The sequence below is a fragment of the Selaginella moellendorffii genome, unplaced genomic scaffold (assembly GCF_000143415.4).
Source record: "Selaginella moellendorffii unplaced genomic scaffold, v1.0 SELMOscaffold_36, whole genome shotgun sequence".
In the NCBI taxonomy this organism is placed as follows: domain Eukaryota; kingdom Viridiplantae; phylum Streptophyta; class Lycopodiopsida; order Selaginellales; family Selaginellaceae; genus Selaginella; species Selaginella moellendorffii.
In genome coordinates, this window is record NW_003314297.1 from 438,740 (window position 1) to 460,398 (window position 21,659).

Here is a 21,659-nt window from a genome sequence, read left to right on the forward strand (position 1 = left end):
CCACCCTCAGATGCTGAAACGGCATTAACAGCTACTGTTGAAGATACCCATGTTGGGCCGAGCTCACAACCTGCACAAGGTAAGGTCACGTGAGGCCTCACACCATTTTGATTATAGATCGTTGTGAATATTCAGACACGAGGACTGAAAAGCGCACTGGTGGCGCGTTGAAGAAGGACAAACAGACAAGCAATAGGAAAAAAGGAGGTACAAATTATATTTGCAATGGCGTGTGGTCTCATGCCATTCCTTGCAGGAGACACTTCTTCAAAGGCAAAACAGGCAAGCACTAGCCAAGTACAATGGACAAGAGGTACCAATCATTTTTGTTATACGTGAATTCTCATGCCATTGCTTCTTGCAGCTCAAATTCCAAAGAGACTAGGGCAAGCAGCGCAGACCTCACGACAAGAACCTGAAGGTTTGATGGCGTGTGGCCCCACGCAATTAACTAATGTTCTTGTAGATAGCATCGTGGAAATCGAACGGAACAACGTGCCTCCAGTGGAGGAGGGGCAGGCCTCGGAAAGTGATAAGGAGAGTTCCGAAACAGGTATGATCATGACATATGGCCCCATACACTTATCTAAGTTTGTATTTCAGGGGAACGAGTTGAACAAATGGAAAACTTTATGAAAGGTAACTTAAAAATATTATGGGATGTTGCATGTGTTGATGCAATAATATACAGTTCAAGTGCCAAGGAGACGTCGTGAACCTCGAATTAGGCTACCTGCAAAACAGCTTTCAGACGCTGTAGACAAAGAGATGGACAACCGACCAGGGCAGAGGAGGAAGGGTAAAAGCATTTGTGTGCTTATCACGTATGTCCTCATGCTATTTCTGTAGAACGGGCGCATAAGAAACGAAAGTGAAAGGGAATTGAGGAGCAGGTACCTGAGGATGCGGAAGGCACGACAGAGCCTCTAAGGACGGGAAGTAAAGCGTCATGGTTATTGCGTGGGTCCTTATGCCATTTCTTGCAGATCAAGCTCAAACTGACAGTGGTCATAAAAAGCGAAAGCACGTTGGACAGTCATCGGGATCAGAGGCGTTTGATTCGAAAAGGAAGAAGGGCAACGAAAAGATGATAGGTAATGCCTTGCGGTTATGGCGTGTGTGCTCATGCCATTCATTGCAGATCAAGGGCTGAGTGAAAGCAGCCAGTCACCACCTCCTGACTCAGATTCCTATGGCGGACTCCCCTTCCCCAATCTCAATGGAGATGTACAATGGATGAGGGATGCTTTTCAAGTCAAGGCCACGTTTTTCTCATCTCGTCGTCTTCGAAGGGTGCAAGAACGTGCAGAAACCATGTTAAGACAGTCGGGTGAGGATACGGTCCTAGGTCACGCACTAAAACAGGCTATGGATGTCTTGTATTTTGAGATGGAGACTCGGCCAGATGATTTTCCCAAGATGGTCCTGGAAGAACAAGCCATCCAGCCTGAGCAGCCTATGGAAGAAATGCATGAGGGGGATGAGGAGCCAGAGAAAGATAATGAGCAGGAAGAGCAGAAGGACGAAGAGGAGGACAAAGAAGAGGAGGACGAAGAAGAGGAGGACGAAGAGGACTTGGATGGTCCTCACAATAGTGACAATCACAATAACGACGACAACGATGATGACGACGATGGCCAGCCTGAGGTGGCCAAAGAGCAGCGGAGGAAGGTCATACAAGACAAACCATCAGGTAAATAATAGTACATCCATTCCTAACCTTTTACCATTTCTAACATTGTCCATGTAGGTCGCAGAGCAAATGGTAAGTAGAGATTATTCAGTTGAATTAAGATATAAACTCTAGCCTTTAGTGTCGAGGAAGGATAGTGCCAAGCAAGGGTCGAAACGTATGTCCAATCCTTCAGAATCAGCAGTGCGCCCAAGTGATATCGGTCCTAGTTCCTCAATAGCAGTTGATGGTAAATACAGTATAGTCAATTCAATGTGCTAATGAGTTTGTTTTTAGTAGCACGGGAGGATACCATCTCAATCGAAGGGAGATATTTGGACATGCATATGGATCCGCAAGTGGACTCTACTTGCCTGCAAGAGTCATCAGAGCTGGTGGAGGCTACTATTCATATCAACACTAAGCAAGCTGACCACGCTCCACTTGATGCTGCCCATACCACTGAGTCAATCTTGTCCACGTATCCAACTGACGGTGACCAGGTGTCATTGGACCCACATGAGGCCGCCCCAGCCGCCGAGCCGGTTGTATCCTCATTTCCAACGGACTCAACGTGTGCCCAATCGTCTGACTACGCGCCGTTGGAACCTCCCTACACCGCCCCTGCTGCCTGTTCAGTCATGTCCACTTTGCCAACGGAGGCACCAACTGAAATGGCATGTGATCACACACCATCGGAACCACCCCATGCCACTGTTGAGCCAGTTGTACCAGAGTCTACAGCTGAAATGGCATGTGCCCACACGCCATCGGATGTGATTGACCCCACATTGCAGAGGAGAGTATTTCCGCCCTTCACGTTTCCTCGACCAAAACCCTCTCAACGACCATCGGGAGCACCATTCGCTAATATTGTAGATGGTAAAATTGACTTGTACCATTTTTTATGCTGACGCATTTCATTTCAGAGTCACGGCGAAGGTAATGTATTGTTTTTGATCTGAATGGTGTCCTTTTCTCCCATGAGCGTGGCTCGTCCTCAAATGTCACTGCACCCTCCAAAGCCTGTGGTCGCAAGTTGGTCAAAAGAGATAGATTCACATTAATCACACGGGAGAAACTGCGGGATCTAATAATGACCATGCAACACTTAAAACAGAGGGCCGGGTTCAATTTGCAATTGGGAGTTTGGACATCCATGATGCGCCACAATGCATTAACGTTGCTACAGATGATGCACGATCAGACGCGAGTAATATTACCACTTGACTTTCTCCTAACGCAGGAGGATTGCTTGACTATGGTCCATGTGAGGGGTAGCAAGCCCATCTTCGTCAAGCCAGAGGCTGTAGTGATGAACCGGACTGCTAGGTCAAGTGAAATCCTCATCATCGATGACTCGCCGATTAAAACTGCAGCGAACATGCACACATCTGCAGTGCACCCCATCTCTTGCAGTATGGAAACTAGGGAGAAGAAACCGTATGTTCTGGGGGACCTTGCAAAATGGCTTGGAGCGATGGTGATAGAGAACCGGCCAGTCCAGGAGGTGGCTGCAGAAATCAACCAAATGGCAGATGGAACGGTATATCAGAAGCCATTTGATCGGACAGACACCAGTCATCATTTATGGCATGTATATTGTCTAGCCAAGCACTATCCGCATCTCCATAATCTGCTCAACTGGATGGGTTCTTCGACCACTGAACATGAGCGTGGACGTATTAGAGAAGAGATGGCATTACTATTGGGTTTAAATCCTGATAGTGTGGAGAGTGATGAAATTCCAAGATTATTGTATAGGCGTTGGAGGCAAAAAATAACAATCTGAGATGGCATGTATTTATTTAAAAATGTAACTTATTATGGCATGGGGTTCCATGCCATTGTATTAATATTAAAAGACAATTCTTTGAGAGGATTTGCATTATACTAGAAGTGTTACAGCGTGTTATAGCATGTTATTGGAAGTCTACGAAGTTGTTTTATTAATAAGGGGAAAGTAAAGATTGAATGGGGACTTGGGCTCCACCTAGACTCGGAGCAACTGAGCCAATATTAAAAGGATGGAAAGAAATTGGACGACGATGACAAGGAGAAGAGAGAGGTGAAGCAGTGGCAAGGGAAGGAGAAGTGATTGAGTAGACATTTCCTTGTTTAAAATAAAATGGCATGTGCCTCAATGCAGTTGAATTTTGTTATATTTATATACTATATAAAGGTTTAGAAACCTTATTTTACAAGTGGGATAATGACAATTCCCACTTTAACGAAATAGAGCTTTGATTCATTGTGGTGGGTATTTGGATTGTGTGAATGAAGTATGCAATTAAGGGTGTGGTAAAAACTCCATATTTTTTTAAAGATTTGCATTCAATCCTCCCATTTATAATGCTATTAGTGTTGAATTCAAGTGCTAGTTTTGCAAAAATGTTCTATTGTGTCGTGCTATCTACGGCGCCAAGATGTATTATTTTTTTCCATGAGATGAGGAGGCTAATAAAACTGTAATACATATTGGCACGCATATACATCTAATGCAAGAAGGGATACAAAAGAGTTCAATCAACCATTTCAAAGATGTAGTGTAGATAAAAATTGTGAGAAACTCATTTACAACTCCGAAATGTGTTTAAAAGATAGTGCTAAAGGATTTTATCACAAGCACCCTACTCAATCCGGGCTTCAAGAAGACTCAACTAGACGAGGTTAGCTTTCGGGAGTTACTATGATGCATGCAACCTACAACTAGTCTCAAGAGGTAAGAAAATAATATGATATACTTTTCAATAATATTTCTCTTATATTTTTTTTTATTTAGAATAAAATCTTGGATGTGTGAATCTCGAGAAGGGAAACTCTAGTCAAAAATTGACTTTATCCTTGAACCAAAATAGACCTCTCCCTACGAATTTATCCATGGGAGTTTATTTCCAGATCAAGTTATTAGTGAATAGAAGTACCCTTTTGTCTTCAAAATGTCTACTATTGTCGCAAATGTGACTTTGGGTATCGAAAGTTACTTGTTGACTAGTCCTTACGGACACTCTTACCTTACTGCCACGATGGCAGGAGGTCGGTATTGCTGAGTTATCAGTCTCCGCCTAAGCTAGTTGAGAAACTAGTTTTCGCGTGTACACTTGACCAGATGAGCATAAGGAAGGAATTCCTAAGTGTCTATTTAGTTAAGCATACTTGACCTGGTTAGAGAAACTCATTCGTTGACTTGCACTTGCTAGTGTTGGGAACCCCCGCGATATTGAGTTTGGTCCCTCAATATTCACTACCCAAACTGCCAAACACCCTCGTTATCATGCCCTTTGTGTTAGTCTCATTTCGGTCCCAAATGCTATTTATGGAAAGTGTCTAGATTTGCTCATTTGGCATATCTACAAAATGTAGAGATCAACCTGAACACAATGGTGTTTGTCCCGTGTCCAAATTCACAATCTAGGGACATTCCATATTTAGTAAGTCTCGAGCTTGTCCCGGAAACTAACTCCTGATACTAAGGGAGGCTTGGGGTGAAAGCCCAAAGCGTGTGTTCCTTAAGGGGGGGGCGCGGGGGGGGTTCCAAATGTAAAGTAAGGATAGTGGGTAGGTCAAGCATGGCCGACCAACTTGAGGCATAGTCTAGTTCCCGCTTGCATGCTTGTCCTTGTTTTGCATCCGGGGCCACTGAACGAAGGAACGGTGCCAAACTCTCAAGCGTGAAGCCAAAGAGTGGTGGAACCGAACCACAGAGCAACTCCCGAGCATATAGCCCAAGGAGCGAAGGGACAGGAGTCTGGAGCAACTTGGAACAGTCCTGGAGCAACCAACATCCCAATGCTAGGACCAGCACGCAAAATAGAGCCAAACAGAGTCTGGCGCTATTTTGGCATACTGGTGGCCTAACGCGAGGACATGGGTACTCCACCAGCTAGCATGGAATGGAATTTGGGCTTAGACCCAAGAGGCCCTGAACCTCAGGTTCCTGTAGACACGTGGCATAGACACGTGGCATGTGACACATGGCATAAAGAGGGTTTAGGTTCCGCTTTGTGGTGTTATCCTATGGTAAATCACCATAGGATAAAGGGTCAAAACCACGTGCGCTACAGAGAAGGAGTCCGAGATGGAGTCCAATATGGACCCGAGATGGACTTGATATGGACCCGAGATGAAGTCCGAGATGGACCCAAGATGGAGTCCAAAATAGACCTGAGATGGAGTCTGAGATGGACCTGAGATGCAGTTCAAGATGGAGTCCGAGATGGACCCAAGATGGACTCCGAGATGGAGTCTGAGATGGACTCAAGATAGAGTCCAAGATGGACTCAAGATAGAGTCCAAGATGGACTCAAGATGGAGTCCGTGATAAACCCGAGATGGAGTCTGAGATGGACCTGAGATGGAGTCCGAGATGGAGATCGACACCGACACCGACACCGACATTGATACCGACACCAAGACCAAGTTCGAGACCAAGTCAGAGACTAAGTCCAAGACTAACTCCAAGTCTGAGTTCGAGGGTGGAAGCCCAAAGCGATCATCTCCCAAACCTTAGGGGGTTTGGTGAGCTCCAAAAGTATAGTAGGGGGAGGACTCTAGTGGTGCCAGAAAGGGCTAGTGTGACCTAGGAAAGCTATATCCATGTGTTAGGTGATAATATAACCACTAAGGAATCCAAGGCTAAAGTGAATATAGACATAATAACAAAAGGACCTTGTACAAATGCACATTATGCTCCTCTATATTCTTGCTGAAAACAAGAATATCATCTAAGCCTACATCAATTTTAGTGGCTGAGTTATGCAGCTTCCTTGGTATGGCTAATTACTACCAACAATTCTAGAGTACAAGTTTGTGGAGGTAGTTATTCCTTTGACATGGTTGTTGCGCAAGAATATACCATTTGAGTGGAAGAAGCCACATGAGGAGAGTTTTATAGCATTGCAATAGTCGTTGAGCACAGCTCTAGTGCTTCGTATTGCTAATCCATCAAAACTTTACGAGGTGTTATATGATATGAGTGGTTATACACGGAATTCTCATGCAAGAGGGACAACCTATTGCATATGAGAGTTGAATTTTGAGTTCCACGGAATAATATTGTTCCACATATGAGCAAGAGTTACTCTCCATTGCTCATGCTTTGTGGACATGGCAACACTATCTTTATGGTGTAGTGTTCGTGGTGTTGACAGATCACAAACCTCTTATATACTTTTTCACACAGAAGGAATTGAACACTAGGCAAGTTCATTAGATAGTCAAACTCATAGAGTTTGGGGAGTTTCTTATTGAGCATTGTCCGAGAAAATCGAATGTGGTAGTAGATGCTTTATCTCATGTTCATTATGTGATAGTGTTATAAACACAATTTTGTCATTATTTAAGTAAAATGGTCAACAAGTTTTGGTAGTTGTTGAGTGTGCTTAAGCTCAAGATGCAAGATGGAAACATCTTTCTCATTGGTGGATGGGATTCTTTGCCATAATGGCTATGTATATTTGCCATGGGTGGATGGGTTAATTACTCAAGTTTTATTCCACTATCATGATTGTCCAGAGGCCGGTCATTTTAGGGGGAAGAAGACATATGAGTTGATTAAGTGCAATTTTTATTGGAGGAATATAAAAGCTGATATCCTTAAGTATTATAAATCATATAAACTCTGTCAGCAAGTAAAGGTATCACAAGAGAAGCCAGAGGGACTTTTGCAACCTTCACTTATTTCTCAAAGCTATTGGTGTAGTATCTTTATGGACTTCATCACTTGTTTGCCACGAACATAAAGGCAAATGGAGCAAATATGGGTCATAGTGGATCGGTTGACATAGTATATATGGTTGTTGGCTCTTTAGGAGACTATCATTGCCTCAGAATTAGCTAAAGTCTACTTAGAGAGGTTTTTCTTAATTTTAGTTGCTGGAGGACATCATTAGTGATTGAGATTCAAAGTTCACTAGTGGATTTTGAAAGAGCTTTGCAAAGGCTATACAGGTAACTTTGAAACTCTCAATTGGAGATCATCCTCAAATTGATAGGCAAACCGAGTGTGTGAATCAGGTAGTAAAGGATATACTACGCTATAACATTGGTCAAAGGTAGGGACAATTGAATTTATATCTTCCATTGGTGCAATTTACTTATAACAATAGCTAATAAAGTGGAACTAAATTAAATCCTTATTTTGCCATGTTTGGAAAGCATCCCTAAACAATGGTGGAGTTGAGATTACATTTGAGTAAGGATGTTCAAGATAAGTTTGATTCCAAGGTAACTAATTTGGCCATAGAACTTGATAAGATTTTGGTGGTGGTACATATTCCAATCTAGCCATAATACTAAAGATGAATAAAATAAGAAATGTGAGGTCCAAGTGTACAGCTATGATGCCATATACTAATATTAGTGTAGTGGGATTTTGGTAGCCATTATATTAGTTTCAATTCAGACTATTCACTCTTATATATAAGCTAGAGTTTTGGGGCTAATGAATATGCATATTTCTTGTATTCTCTTTCTTTATTCCATGCACTTGCATTAGTGGAGGTGAAAGGCAATTTTGATTGTTTTTGAGTGCTTACATTTGGGACTTTTGTTTTAGATCTAGCTTTTACATTGTCTAGATTTCCTTTTCCTTTTAGTTTTTTCTATTTTTTTCTTTTTCTTTTTGTTTAGATCTAGCTTTTACATTGTTTAGATCTCCCTTTCCTTCTAGTTTTTTCTATTTCTTTTCTTTTGCTCTTTCCTTTTTATTCGTCTTCATGGCAAAGTAGTAGTCTCCTCCTCCTTTGACTCTGGAGCAACAGTTAGTGCAATTGCTCGATACTATGCACTTGCAATTAAACAACCAAAGTCAGTTGTGTAAACTCTTGAGTTTAGACTTCCCGGGAGGTCACCCATCCTAGTACTATTCAAATCCAAGAACGCTTAACCCCAAATATCCCAAGACCCTTAACTAATTGGAAAAGGGGGTGCACTCTTATTCATGGGCCCTTTCCCTTTATATTTGAACCCCATGGATCATATATCAAGTTATTCTCTTTGGTTGCTTACAATCCACCATGCTTCCTTATAAGTTCACGCCCTCGTGAACGGAAGCTGAGAGCCGCAGCTCTCCCGAGAGCCCCGCTCTCTTACCCCTTGGGTCGAGCCCAACGGGAGCAAACTGGACCAGCCAGATGTCAATCAATATGTGGTGTGATTCCCTTAGCCAACCAACAGAGTCGAACCCGAGACTGCTCTAATACCAAATATAAGCTTCTAAGTTTAGACTTCCTGGGAGGTTACCCATTCTAGTATTATTCAAACCCAAGGACGCTTAACCCCAAATATCCCAAGACCCTTAATCAATTAGAAAAGGTGGTGCACTCTTATTCATAGGCCCTTTCCCTTTATATTTGAACCCTATGGATTGTATCTCAAGTCGTTCTCTTTGGTTGCTTACAAGTTGATGGCAACATTCATGACATGTGATATAACTCCTTTTGCTCTTGTTGCTAATCCTTGCATTTGGCCAAATTTCTTCTGTGGGGATGATATGTATTATTGGTTCAATCACGTCATGGTGTTTGCCACATATCATTCTTGGGATGATGCTCGACATTTGCATTTCCCACGTGTTTCCAAGAGATGGCACTACAGTGGTATAATGGTTTGAGCGCAACCACTCGTGAGGATTGGAGTATTCTTCCGGACATCTTCAAACATGCATTTGGACATGCTGACGATTGTGATAATGCATTTTAACAATTATATTTTTTTTGTCAAGGGCCATTTGAGTTGGTGATGCAATTTGGCATTCGTTTCTAAAGCCTCTTACTTCATGTAGAGCCAAATATGTCAGAGTGAATCAAGCTAGGAATGTTGTGGCCAGCACTTTGTCAAGATCTTGTAGGACTTGTGCATGCACTTGCTCTAGCCACCCTTAATAATGCCCTTTTTTTGGCACAACATTATGAGACATTGCCTCTTCCACTTCTCGTTACACGTCCTTTAGCTCCACTTTCTGTGGGAGATAGTCCTATTTCAATGGAAGTTAATGTTGTTGCTGCCCGAGTTCAAGGATAAGGGCGAGGACGTAGTCATGGCCATGATGTCCATTATTGGGCATGTGATAAAGTTAGTCACACTTATCGGCATTATCAGTGTTTTTTGGATTGGCAACTTCCATTTCCTTGGTGAAGACTTTGGCATCAACAACGTCCTATTGGTGTTACTATAGTAAAAGGTTTAAACATAGTAATGGAGGGACCTTTCATGAATAAGTCAATAACCCCTCCATCTTTCTTTCAGGAGTATCATCAAGGGGTTCACTCTATGCTATTTTATCTAGTGTTTACTTTCCAAGATTGTTTTTATGGTCTAAAAGGAACGCACCTACTTGTCTGGGAAGTTATGTCGGGAAGCTCATCTTCTTCACTTTCATCACTGGAGAGAATAACATCTTCATCCTTCATTGCTTACACAGTTGGTTGTGAAACTGATGCAGTCTCCTCTACTTGCTTTGGAGATTCTTTAACTAGAATCTCTTCTATCTGATTACCTTTATCCCAACATATATTCTCCAAAGTAACTGATCCTAGCTTTAACTTGAATCTTCTAAAGAGGAAGCTCTCTCTTATAACACTCTTAGAGAAAAAAATTGAAAGCTCTTGATTGAACTTCAAGTAGAATTCTCTCATATCTTCTCTTTGCTCAAGCACTTAGAAAAAATTTGGGGAGAAATTGACAAGGAAGAATAAAGATATTCTTCTGTATTGTGAGCTTTAATTAGCTGTGTCCTTGCAAAGGACAAGTTAATTATTTTAACAAAATATACAACCGTTAGAATCTAGAGATATATAAGAATCTTAAAAAGCCACTCATATTAATTGTATAATTGATTGTGAGAGGAATAATACTATTGAAATGAATAGGGTTATGAGTGAAAGGCATTGATTAATCACAAAAGTTGTAACATTGATTGCTTGTTCTCCCTCTCATCTCCATACTCTTTTCCCTTCAAAAAAATTTCATTCTTTTGTGATAAGTGAGAGAAAGCCAAGCTCGAAAAGGTTGGTTTGTGTGTCGTTTTATCATGTGCGAACCAACCTTTCCAAGTTTGACTCTCTCTCACTTATCACAAAAGAATGAAACTCTTTTGAAAGGAAAAGAGCATGGTGATGAAAAGGAGAACAGGCAATCAATATTACAACTCTTGTAATTAATCAGCACCTCTCACTCATAACCCTATTCATTTCAACAGTATTATTCCTCTTACAATTAATTACACATATCTAATATCTAAAGCATTGAAAAATTGTCTCCTTGGAAAGAACACATGAAATCTAGATCCTGAGTACATAACCATCTTGCCAGATGATGCCAAGAAGGACTTTCCAAACTTACAGTTGTCACAGCCAAAGGAGTATAACATGAACACGACCAAGTAGGAGCAACCTCCAGCATCTCCACCGCACATAGCAACACCACCAAATCCAGCTCTTGACACCAATGCCGGCAACATGTCACATCACTCCAAACACTGCAGTCAAGAGTGTCCTGAGTTTTTGAGTTAAGCTCAAGTCAATGAAAGTCAATATAGTCTAGCAAATACAAAATTTGATGTTCAAATGATTGGTTTGGGACGAACTAACAATTCTATTCAAAACATAAGACATATTTTCAGTCCAAGAAAAAGCTAAATAATATAGGTCCAATAAGAAAATAAATATCATAAGTCAAAGAACAAACTCTATATTGTCACTAAAAAATTCGACTAAAAAAAAACTTAGTCTTCCTAGGCATCCACATCCACAAAAGGAGGAGTGCGTATAGTATTATGCTCTTTAACTATGGGCTCTTGTTGTATATGAGCTTATGCCATTGCTCCTGCATAACATGGCAAATTATAGCCCACATCATTGATTCACCTAATATACACACATGATGGAATTACTATAATGAGAAATTTATACTTTATTATCACCTATTATGAAATGTCCCAAGAACACCTTCAAATGCACTCTCCTTCTCCATGCAAAAGCTGCACGGCCAGTCTCTTTAGCTACTAGCACCATCGAACCAAAACCTATTGTAGCATCAAGCACAATCCCTTTAGGAGGACAAAACAACTCTAGGAGAATTTACATGGCCTTTGGTGAACGGTGTCGATAGCCAAGGAACTCTATATGATGGTCCTCATCATTGACATTCGGGATGATATTTTTTGAGCTATCATATCCTGGCAATGCCAAACCTACACACTCATCAATTCATGTAATACTGTGATGGCAAGAGTAGCGGCAGAGAACATGGTAGTTCCATGCTAAAACCTACAATGAAAAGAGGCAATCAATTTAAGATATGAAAAATAAGGAAATGCAAACCTTTTGTATTCAGCCACCTGCTCCTTTTGTTTCAACTAGGATGTTTGAGAGTAGGCAGCCTGATGCAAACTCAACCAATCTAGAGTCATCATTCTCTGCTATCATTGCAAGAAGACCTCCCCAAAATAAAGAACGAGGAAGAATGACTAGCATAATGCCCTCATATTGCAACACCTTGGATGCCTCATCTACGCTTGAGAAATATGGTCTAGTCGAAGGATGTTCCAAGATGGAGTGTCACCTTGTAAAGGTGGTAACCCATCAGGCAAGTTGAAGAACACAAGGTCAATGCCGAAATTATTGTTCATTCCCAATCCTTGCATCCATCAATGGAATATAGAAGACTCTCAACTCACGTTGTTGGAAAGCTGAAAATAGTCCCCAATAACTATTTCCACATTGCCAACACTTCCCGTAAGAGAAAGAGGGTGAACTTGAATAGTTTTCAAAACTGGGAAATATTAAAGTTAATACATGGTTTTTTTCATACCTGTTTATGTGAAGCTGATGAAGATAACTCTTGGAGGTCATCCTCTGTAGTAGTGGGGAGGGATGGAAAGAATGCATTTGTATGTCAGTGTATAGAGTGCTAATTGGTTTCTCCAACATCTACAACTAAATTACAATAAGCAAGGTCATTGGAAATCAAGTTCTTATTCTCTTGAACATCCTCACTATAGAGCTGCCTTTATACATTTCAAGTAGTCAAGGCTAGACGAGCAGCGGTAGTAGGATCTGGGGAATGAGCAACTGCTGTAGGATGAGATGGAGTAGGAGAGTTTTCAGCCAAGTTCTCTACTTTTTCCCCTTCAGTCTGCTCAATATGAATCTTGTCCCTATCCTGAGGCAATCTCCACTCCCTCCAAAAGTGCCTCTACAATAAAGTAGAAACATAAGTTACTACTAGGAAGTTTTACTTCTCAAACCTAGATGACACTCGAGGTAGAGATCAAGCTCAAAAGGTGATAATGGCATTTGCCTCCACAATTCCAAGTACCATGGACAAAGTTTTCACTCCTATGCAGTGGGACAATGGAACTCTGGCTCATATATGCTAAGCTTCTTCTCACTAGTTAAGAGTTTGAGAAAAACACTTGCTGTGTACATTAGAGCACCTGGGCAATGATTTAAATACCTACAAAAGAGCCATAATTAAATAAGCAAGGTAATTTCTTGCAATATACCTATATGCCATGCAATGTGAGAAAAATGGTTGGCCCGGCTAGTTCTTGAAATCCTCGGACATATTCTGGAAGTGTTATGCTAGTGTGGGGCACTAGTAAGGAACTTTGTATCTCATGCTTGAAGTAGCTCCTCAGCAACCACAATACTCTGAGTGATATAGGGCTTTTCCTTCATCACATTCTCAAGTTTGCTCTCCAACATTTTATCAATGTTATGATGCCAAGTGTTGAAGAGCTTATTTGTTGAAGGAGAGCTTGCTTTTTGCGATGTTATAGATCAATTCTTCAGGTGCTTTACCATTTCCTACAAGGACAAGGATTTCAAAGTGGAATGAGAAAGATAAAGGGACTAATTTACTGCTACGAGAGCATATCTTTGCAATACAATCCAACAAATCTTTATTGTGTCGGATGTTTGTAATCACAAGTAGCTTCTTCACCTTTGATTTCTTTGAGTTCAAAATGCACTTCTCAATTTGTTGCAGTTCAAGGTTCTTTTGCACCTCATTTGTCACTTGCGTAATTTTCAAATATGAGTTTTGCTCTACCTTGACAATTGGTTAAAAGGAAAACTTATGAGTAGAAAACACATGTTCATGCAAGAAAAGGATACCTTTGCCCAAACTGTGACCAAAAAATCTATAGGCACTTGATACCAAGTAAGCAACTCTTGGCCTTTATATGCTACAAGCTTTGCTTGAACTACTTCCATAACCTCATAACTATACAGCATTTAGATTTCCTCGAGAGAAAGCATGCCAACATATCAAAAGTGCTCAATATCATGGACCAAGGTATGTGCTTGGAAAGCAAACTGATTAAGCTTGTAACATTGTTGGTGAGAACAAAGGTTACTAGTAAGGGATTCTTATATGTTGATTTTGTGATATGCCAAATTGAGCCTTACAGCTTGGTTTCGATCCTGTGGCTCCACAAGTGTCACTAGAACACAAATATATCACTCATCATCATCTTGGAACTTCTCTTGGATACACCTCCAAAATGCTAGCCACTAATGGTTTCCATCAATAATGAAGAACATCCGGCCAAAAAAGGCTTGTGTCTCCTTGTGGCATGCTATCAAAGTATCAAACTCCTGAGATTTCCTTTGCCATATTTGATCCCAAGTCTGCTCAATCTCGTGGGTAACCATGTCTATGCGATTTATTCCGGGGAATGATGATGACACAATAAATGATCCAGCAGTGTGCCTAAATCCAACCTTTGTGAAAGAAGTATAAATAGCCATTTTGAGGTTGTGGGCTAAGTGCACCCAATGACTCTGCTTAAAACAGCAAAGTGGAATCTGAAGATGTTAGGATCCTTTCCAAGCCATTTCACCTAACACCCTATTGATAGTTCATTCTTGAGTTTGGACAATAATCTCATATACTTGCTCATTCAAGATTGTGTCGGCCTCTAGCATAGTTACCACCTCATTTCTGTGACCTTCAAGAGCAATAGCATGTCTGCCATTTCCACCACCAAGATCTGCCCCACCACCTATAGCATCAGGTGCCTCATTTCTGCCACCAAGTTCTGCCCCACCACCTATGGCACTAGGTACCCCATTTCCACCACCACCAACAGCTTCTCTTGTGCTTTAGATAGATTCTGCATTTCCATGCTCTCTAGAACCATCTATCTCCTGCATGCTAACACCTAGATCAAGATTAACCATTGCTTGGATCTGAACACCACTGCTCCCACCATGATCTTCCTCCGAAGTAGTGCCTTGAACTTATAAGGTGTCCCTAGTGAATCTAGCATAATGATCTAGTCATTTTCCTAGAGAATGGGTCCATTGAGGTTGACCAACACACTTCTTTTGTTGTGGCATGATTTATATGTTTGCATAAAAATGACAAAAAAACCTGAGTAAACATTAAAAGAAAGTTTTGAAGAACAATAGGAGCAATTTTCTTGGCATTGGGAAGATTGGTTTGTTGCCGAACCAGTCTTCTAGCACCAAGGGAACAAAAGGAAAAAAAAAAAAAGTAGCTCCCTTGGTGGTGGGAAGACTAGTTCGTTATTGAATTAATCTTCCAGCACCAAGGGATCGAAAAAAAAATGAAAAGAAGTAACTCCCTTGGCGATGGGAAAATTGTTCGATGGCAAACCAATCTTCTAATGCCAAGAAAAATAAAGAAAAAAAGAAAAGGAATAGCTCCTTTAGATTGGTTCAGTGGTGAACCAATCTTCTATTGCTGAGGGGAAAAAAAAAAGAAAAGAAGTAGTTCCTTTGGCGCTGGGAAGATCAGTTTGTCATTGAATTGATCTTCTCAGGGCCAAGGGAACAAAAAAAGAAAAAAAGAAGCAGTTCCTAAATCAATTTGTCACCGAACCGATCTTACAGCACCAAGGAAACGACAAGAAAAACAAAAAACAAGAATCTAATATGTTGGGAAGATTGGTTTATTGCCAAACTGATCATTCCAGCATGAAGTAGCCATGAGGCGCAAGTTACTCGTGAGCTAGGAGCAAAAAATGGGGAGATGGAAAAGCAATAGAGAGAGGTATACCTTGATTGAGGGGTGTCTTTCTAGTGTCTTGAAGAGCATTTCGCATCTTGATTGAGAAGCATCTTAAAGCACATTGCAAGATTCAAGTGTTTTTCTCTCACCCTTCCCTGCTTAAACCTTAGTAGTAAAACCCTAAAACTTAATGGTCACAATCAATGGTCACGATCAATGGTCATGATTTTCATTCTCTTTAATAACAATTGCTTTCTAGATTTTAGTGATATGTCAATTTTTAATAGTACTTTAATTTTGCAAATTGTAGGATATATTTATTGGACAAATCCACTATGAACATGGGTCTTGAATCTTCTCTTGAATTTCCTTGCCTTGAGCTTCATGATCTTTGTTGTTGGTTGTTCCCTTGACAACTTTTCTACTCTTATGTGTAGATGTTGCCTTGGCATTGTGTGTGGGTGGTGTTATCTTTGCTGATGCTCTTCATCTCTTTAATGGTGGAGTTAGTGCTAATAATGACTCTTCTTCTTCATCTTCTTCCTTGCTTCCTTCATCATCTTCATCCTCTTTGTCATCATTGTAGATGAGGATGAAATATTCTTGTCTTTTTGTAGTGCATTCCCTTTTTCTTCGTGTTCATGGTGTCTCTATATTTGTGGCTTTGCTTGGTCTTTTGTTGCTGTCATCTGTTGCTATCTCTTTGATTTTTAGTGGAATGGTAGTGTCAAGCTTCGGGAAGAGTGCTGTGAATTAGGGAAGTGCAAGTGTTTTGTATTTGAGGCCGTCCTAGATCATCATCATTGTGATGTGGAGTTCCTTGATAAGCTTGTCACGAAGGTAGCTTGTGATGTTGACTTGTGTCTTCTGCTGCAAGTCATCATAGAGAATTGCAATTGCTTTGCCAATGGAAGTCATGGACTTACACATCTCTAGTGTTGAGATTAGAAATTTGAGTTGTGGCTTGGCTTCGTCGACCATATTGCTCATTTGCAAAGAATTTCCACTATTGTAATTCTCAAGTACCTTGATACACTTTGGTGGAATCCCCTTCATGCATGGAATCAATGTCACTCACTCTCCACTGGTGAGAATTTTGAATGCCCATGTGAAGTACTTGGGACTCAAAATAAATTTGTAGTCATTAGTGTGTATGAAATCTTTTTTGTATGTTGGGAGAATCTTCTTGGTGATGTTAATGTCATATAGCTTTTCCATAATCTTGGAGAATTCATAAAGCTCAATTTTGTATAGCCATATGTTGAGGCTTTTAGTTCTCTTCCAAGTAGGATTGCAAGGTGAGAGGAGACTCATTTGATCGTATTAACAGCCTTGGGATCAAAGATGAACTCCTTGGTGATGCCATGCACTTGCATGCCTCGCTTTCCCATTTTATTTTCTTAATCTTGGCATTTAATACTGTAGTTAGAGGCACTAAGGTTAAGAATTTCACCCTTCCTCCAAATTTGATTAAGTGTTAAGTGACTTGGCTTCAATTCTCTAACTTGATTTTTCTCTTTCTTGATGTTATTTTCTTGATAGAGCTTGTTTTCTTTTGATCTTGTGCCCATTTGTTATTAAATATTAGTGGATAGTTGATTGTAGTGATGTCTTGTCTTGATTTCATAAACTTGGAGTTTGAAAATTTTCTTTGAGTTGAGTTTTTGAGCTTAATTTTCAAGTCTTCTTGGAATTGTCTTTTTGTATTTGATCATTGAAGTTTTTCTTTGAGTTCATTTCTTGAGTCTGATTCTTAAACTTGATTTCTTGAGATTTCTTTAAGTTGATTTACCTTTTTTTTTAATTCTTAAATTTTGTGTTGTAAGTTTTTAAATTGTTAAGCGTCATGCTCATGATTTTATTCAATGTCTAATTCTTGAGTTTTAAAGTTGTAATCTTCACTTTTTCCTAGATTGTTGTTGATAAAATTTTGGTGTTTATTGATCAATATTTCTTGAGCTTGTTGAGGTTGATAGTTTAGAGATATTTGTTGTCGAGTGTTTCCTTGAAACTATAAAACTTGATCTTTAACTTTGAATTCTTCACTTTTCTTGAATTATATTTCTCTGTCATAGTTGACTTTTTTTCTAGCTTGGATGGCTTCAAGTGTCTAACTTGCTTGTAGTCATTTTTCATCAAGCTTTTCTAGCATTGCTAATCTTCTCTTGACCAATTCTTCTTAGTTCATCTCCTAATATATTGCCATTTGTAATGAAGGAACAATGTACTCAAGGGGTATCAAGGCTTCAAAGCCGTAGGCAAGCTTGAATGGTATGAAATTTGTTAAAACCTTATAAGTAGTTTGATATGCTTATAAAGCATCATAAATATGATTGTTTCAGTCTTTTTTATTTGTCTTCATAATCTTTTTTAGTATATTCTTGAGGGTCTTATTTATAGATTTGGTTTGACCATTTCTTTAAAGATAGTATGGTGTTGAAACTTTCTGCTTGATTGTAAACTCTTGGGTCAAAATGTTGATGGTTTTGTTAATAAAGTGTGTTCCTTGATTTGTAACAAATTCTACAGGTAAACCATACTAGAATCTTTTGTTTTATATAGGCTACTTTTGCCATTTAGAATTATCCTTCCATATGATAAAAACATCAACTCATCTATTAAGCACACCCCCCAACACTTTAGGTTGTTCTAACATTTATTAAAAATAGCCTCAACTACCATTTTTCATCCATATTTGACTGCCCACAGTTATTAACTCTAGTTTAAATTCATGAGCACCATTTTCAACCATATGAGGATAATCCTTTGTCTTCTTTATTGTTTAGGAGTCTCTATCCTTTTGTGATCTCAACTATAGTTATTTACTACAACTATATTAACTATCAAATGCTTATATGGATTACATTCTCACCTCTTTGAGAAAAACCTTTTATTATTCCTAAAATCCCAAAGTCGTTCCTTTAATGGTCTCTTTCTATTCACCATATTGGTTACAAGTTCACATATAAACTAAAGTGGAGAGCCATACCCTCCGAATATGTAACTCCTCGAGTATCACCCCACTCCTAGAACCATCACATATCAACATCAAATGGTGATATACTTGACTGCCAATAAAAGTCGAACTAAGGAATAACTCCGATACCAAGTTGTAAGCAACTAATTTTTCTATTCTACTTTAGTCACTTAACCACATTTTTAACCACTTAGACAATCATAACCTCCACAAGTTTTATTCTTGACTTAAGGACATACTAGCCTCGTGAATAACCTCTATGCCACTTTGCCTTTGCATTTGGTCCAAGTGCTCCACGTGTCCAATCCTGTGATAGACACCCAAAGGTATCATTGACATGTCAGCATGATATACTAAAACTTATATCCATCCACCTTTGTTTTAGTGGTAGTCTAAAATCACCCGTACCATAAACTTGTTACCCTTCCTTAATATCCCTTCTTCGGTCCTTACCAAGTCCCTCTCCATCCATGGCAGTGCTCGCCAACACCACTACTGGGTTAGGGCTTGAAGGTTTAACCACTAAATCCTATTGACTTCTAGGACTTTCTCACTACTTGACCAAACTTTTGGTCACTATATAAGGGGATTGTTCCTTTTCCTTTCCATAGTTTAGGATTTTGGGATAACATTTTGAAACATTGTGGCCCTATGTGAGCCTCATGTGTACTCCCCCCACCTTTCACCTCTAAATGCCCTAGCCATGTGATTAGGTTCTGATGAGTCACAAAAAATATTCAAGTAGGTAGTATCACCAACACTTAAATTGAGTGCATCAACCATTCAATCTACCATGGGGGCTTGAGTTGGCTTTTGAACACTTTATCAAGTTACCTCACTTGTTTATCCATATTCTAACTCCTTAGTGGTTATATCACCAACCATGTGGGTGTCGCCTTCTTGGGTTACACTAGCTTTTCCTAGCCAAATTGGTTCCACTAAAGTCTAACTTCTATACTCTCCCTATTATATTTTTGGAACCCCTTGCATCCCCCTTTTGGGGAATGATTGCTTTGGGCTTTCACCCCACAACCTGTATTAATATTTGGACTTGGTTTCATATTTGGACTTGAACTCGAACTTGGACTTAAACTCAAACTCAGATTCAGACTCACTCGGTCTCGGTCTCAGTCTTAACCTCAGTCTCTTTGTTGGTTGTAATGTATGGTTGATATATGCAATGGGACAGCATTGACCAAGCACACTCGAGCTCTCTTGCATTAATACACCTCCAAGACCGATATCAAAAGCATCCCATGCAAAATGAAAGGTCAAGTGTAATTAGGATACGCCAAAACTAGAAAAGTCATTAATAGCTCTTTGAGATCTGTAAATGCCCACTCATAGTCTACAGATCAGATGAAAGATAATGTTGATGACTTCAGTAATGCTCACAATGGTGCAAAGCGATAAAAAAGATGGTCAATAAAACAACCAAGATACTGCACCTTACTCAAGAAGCATTGCACATCATTTACACACTTTGGAGTAAGGAACTTTAGAACAACCATTAGTTTGTCAGGGGGTTGGGTAGTTTTTGAGCTGAGCTCCAATCAATGAAAGTCAATGAAAGTCAATATAGTCCACCAAATACAAAAGTTGATGTTTAAATGATTGGTTCGGGATGAACAAACAATTCTATTCAAAACTTAAGACATATTTTTAGTCCAAGAAAAAGCTAAACAATATAAGTCTAATAAGAAAATAAATATCATAAGTTAAAGAAGAAACTCTATATTACCACTAAAAAATTCGACTGAAAAAAAAACTGAACTTAGTCTTCCTTACCATCCACATCCACAAAATGAGGAGTTTGTATAATATTATGCTCTCTAACTGTGGGCTCTTGTTATATATGAGCTTATGCCATTGCTTCTGCATAACATGGCAAATTATAGCCCACGTCATCAATCCACCTAATATACACAACCATGATGGAATTACTATAATGAGAAATTTATACTTTATTATCATCTGTTATGAAATGTCCCAAGAACACCTTTAAATGCACTCTCCTTCTCCAATGCAAAAGCTGCACGGCCAGTCTCTTTAGCTGCTAGCACCATCGAACCAAAACCTGTTGTAGCATCAAGCACAATCCCCTTAGGAGGACAAAACAACTCTAGGAGGATTGACATGGCCTTTGGTGAATGGTGTCGATAGCCAAGGAACTCTATATAATGGTCCTCATCAATGACATTTGGGATGATATTTGTTGAGCTATCATATCCTGGCAATGCCAAACCTGCACACTCATCAACTCGTGTAATACTGTGACGGCAAGAGTAGCGGTAGAGAGCATGGTAGTTCCATGCTAAAACCTACAATGAAAAGAGGCAATCAATCTAAGATATGAAAAATAAGGAAATGCAAACCTTTTGGATTTAGCCACTTGCTCCTTTTGTTTCGACCAGGATGTTTGAGAGTAGGCAGCTTGATGCAAACTCAACCAATCTAGAGTCATCATTCTCTGCCATCGTTGCAAGAAGACCTCCCCAAAATAAAGAACGAGGAAGAATGACTAACATAATGCCTTCATATCACAACACCTTGGATGCCATATCCACCGCTTGAGAAATATGGTCCAGTCAAAGGATGTTCCAAGATGGAGTGTTGCCTTGTAAAGGTGGTAACCCATCAAGCAAGTTGAAGAACACAAGGTCGATGCTGAAAGTCATTCCCAATCCTCGCATCCATCAATGGAACATAGAAGACTCTTGGCTCATGTTGTTGGAAAGCTGAAAGTAGTCCTCAATAACTATTTCCACGTTGCCAACACTTCCCGTAGGAAAAAGAGGGCGAACCTAAATAGTGTTCAAAACTGGGAAATATTAAAGTTAATACATGTTTTTTTTCATACATGTTATGTGAAGCCGATGAAGATAACTCTTGGAGGTCATCCTCTGTAGTAGTGGGGAGGGATGGAAAGAACGCATTTGTACATTGGCATATAGAGTGCTGGTCAGTTTCTCCGTCATCTACAACAAAATTACAATAAGCAAGGTCATTAGAAATCAAGTTCTTACTCTC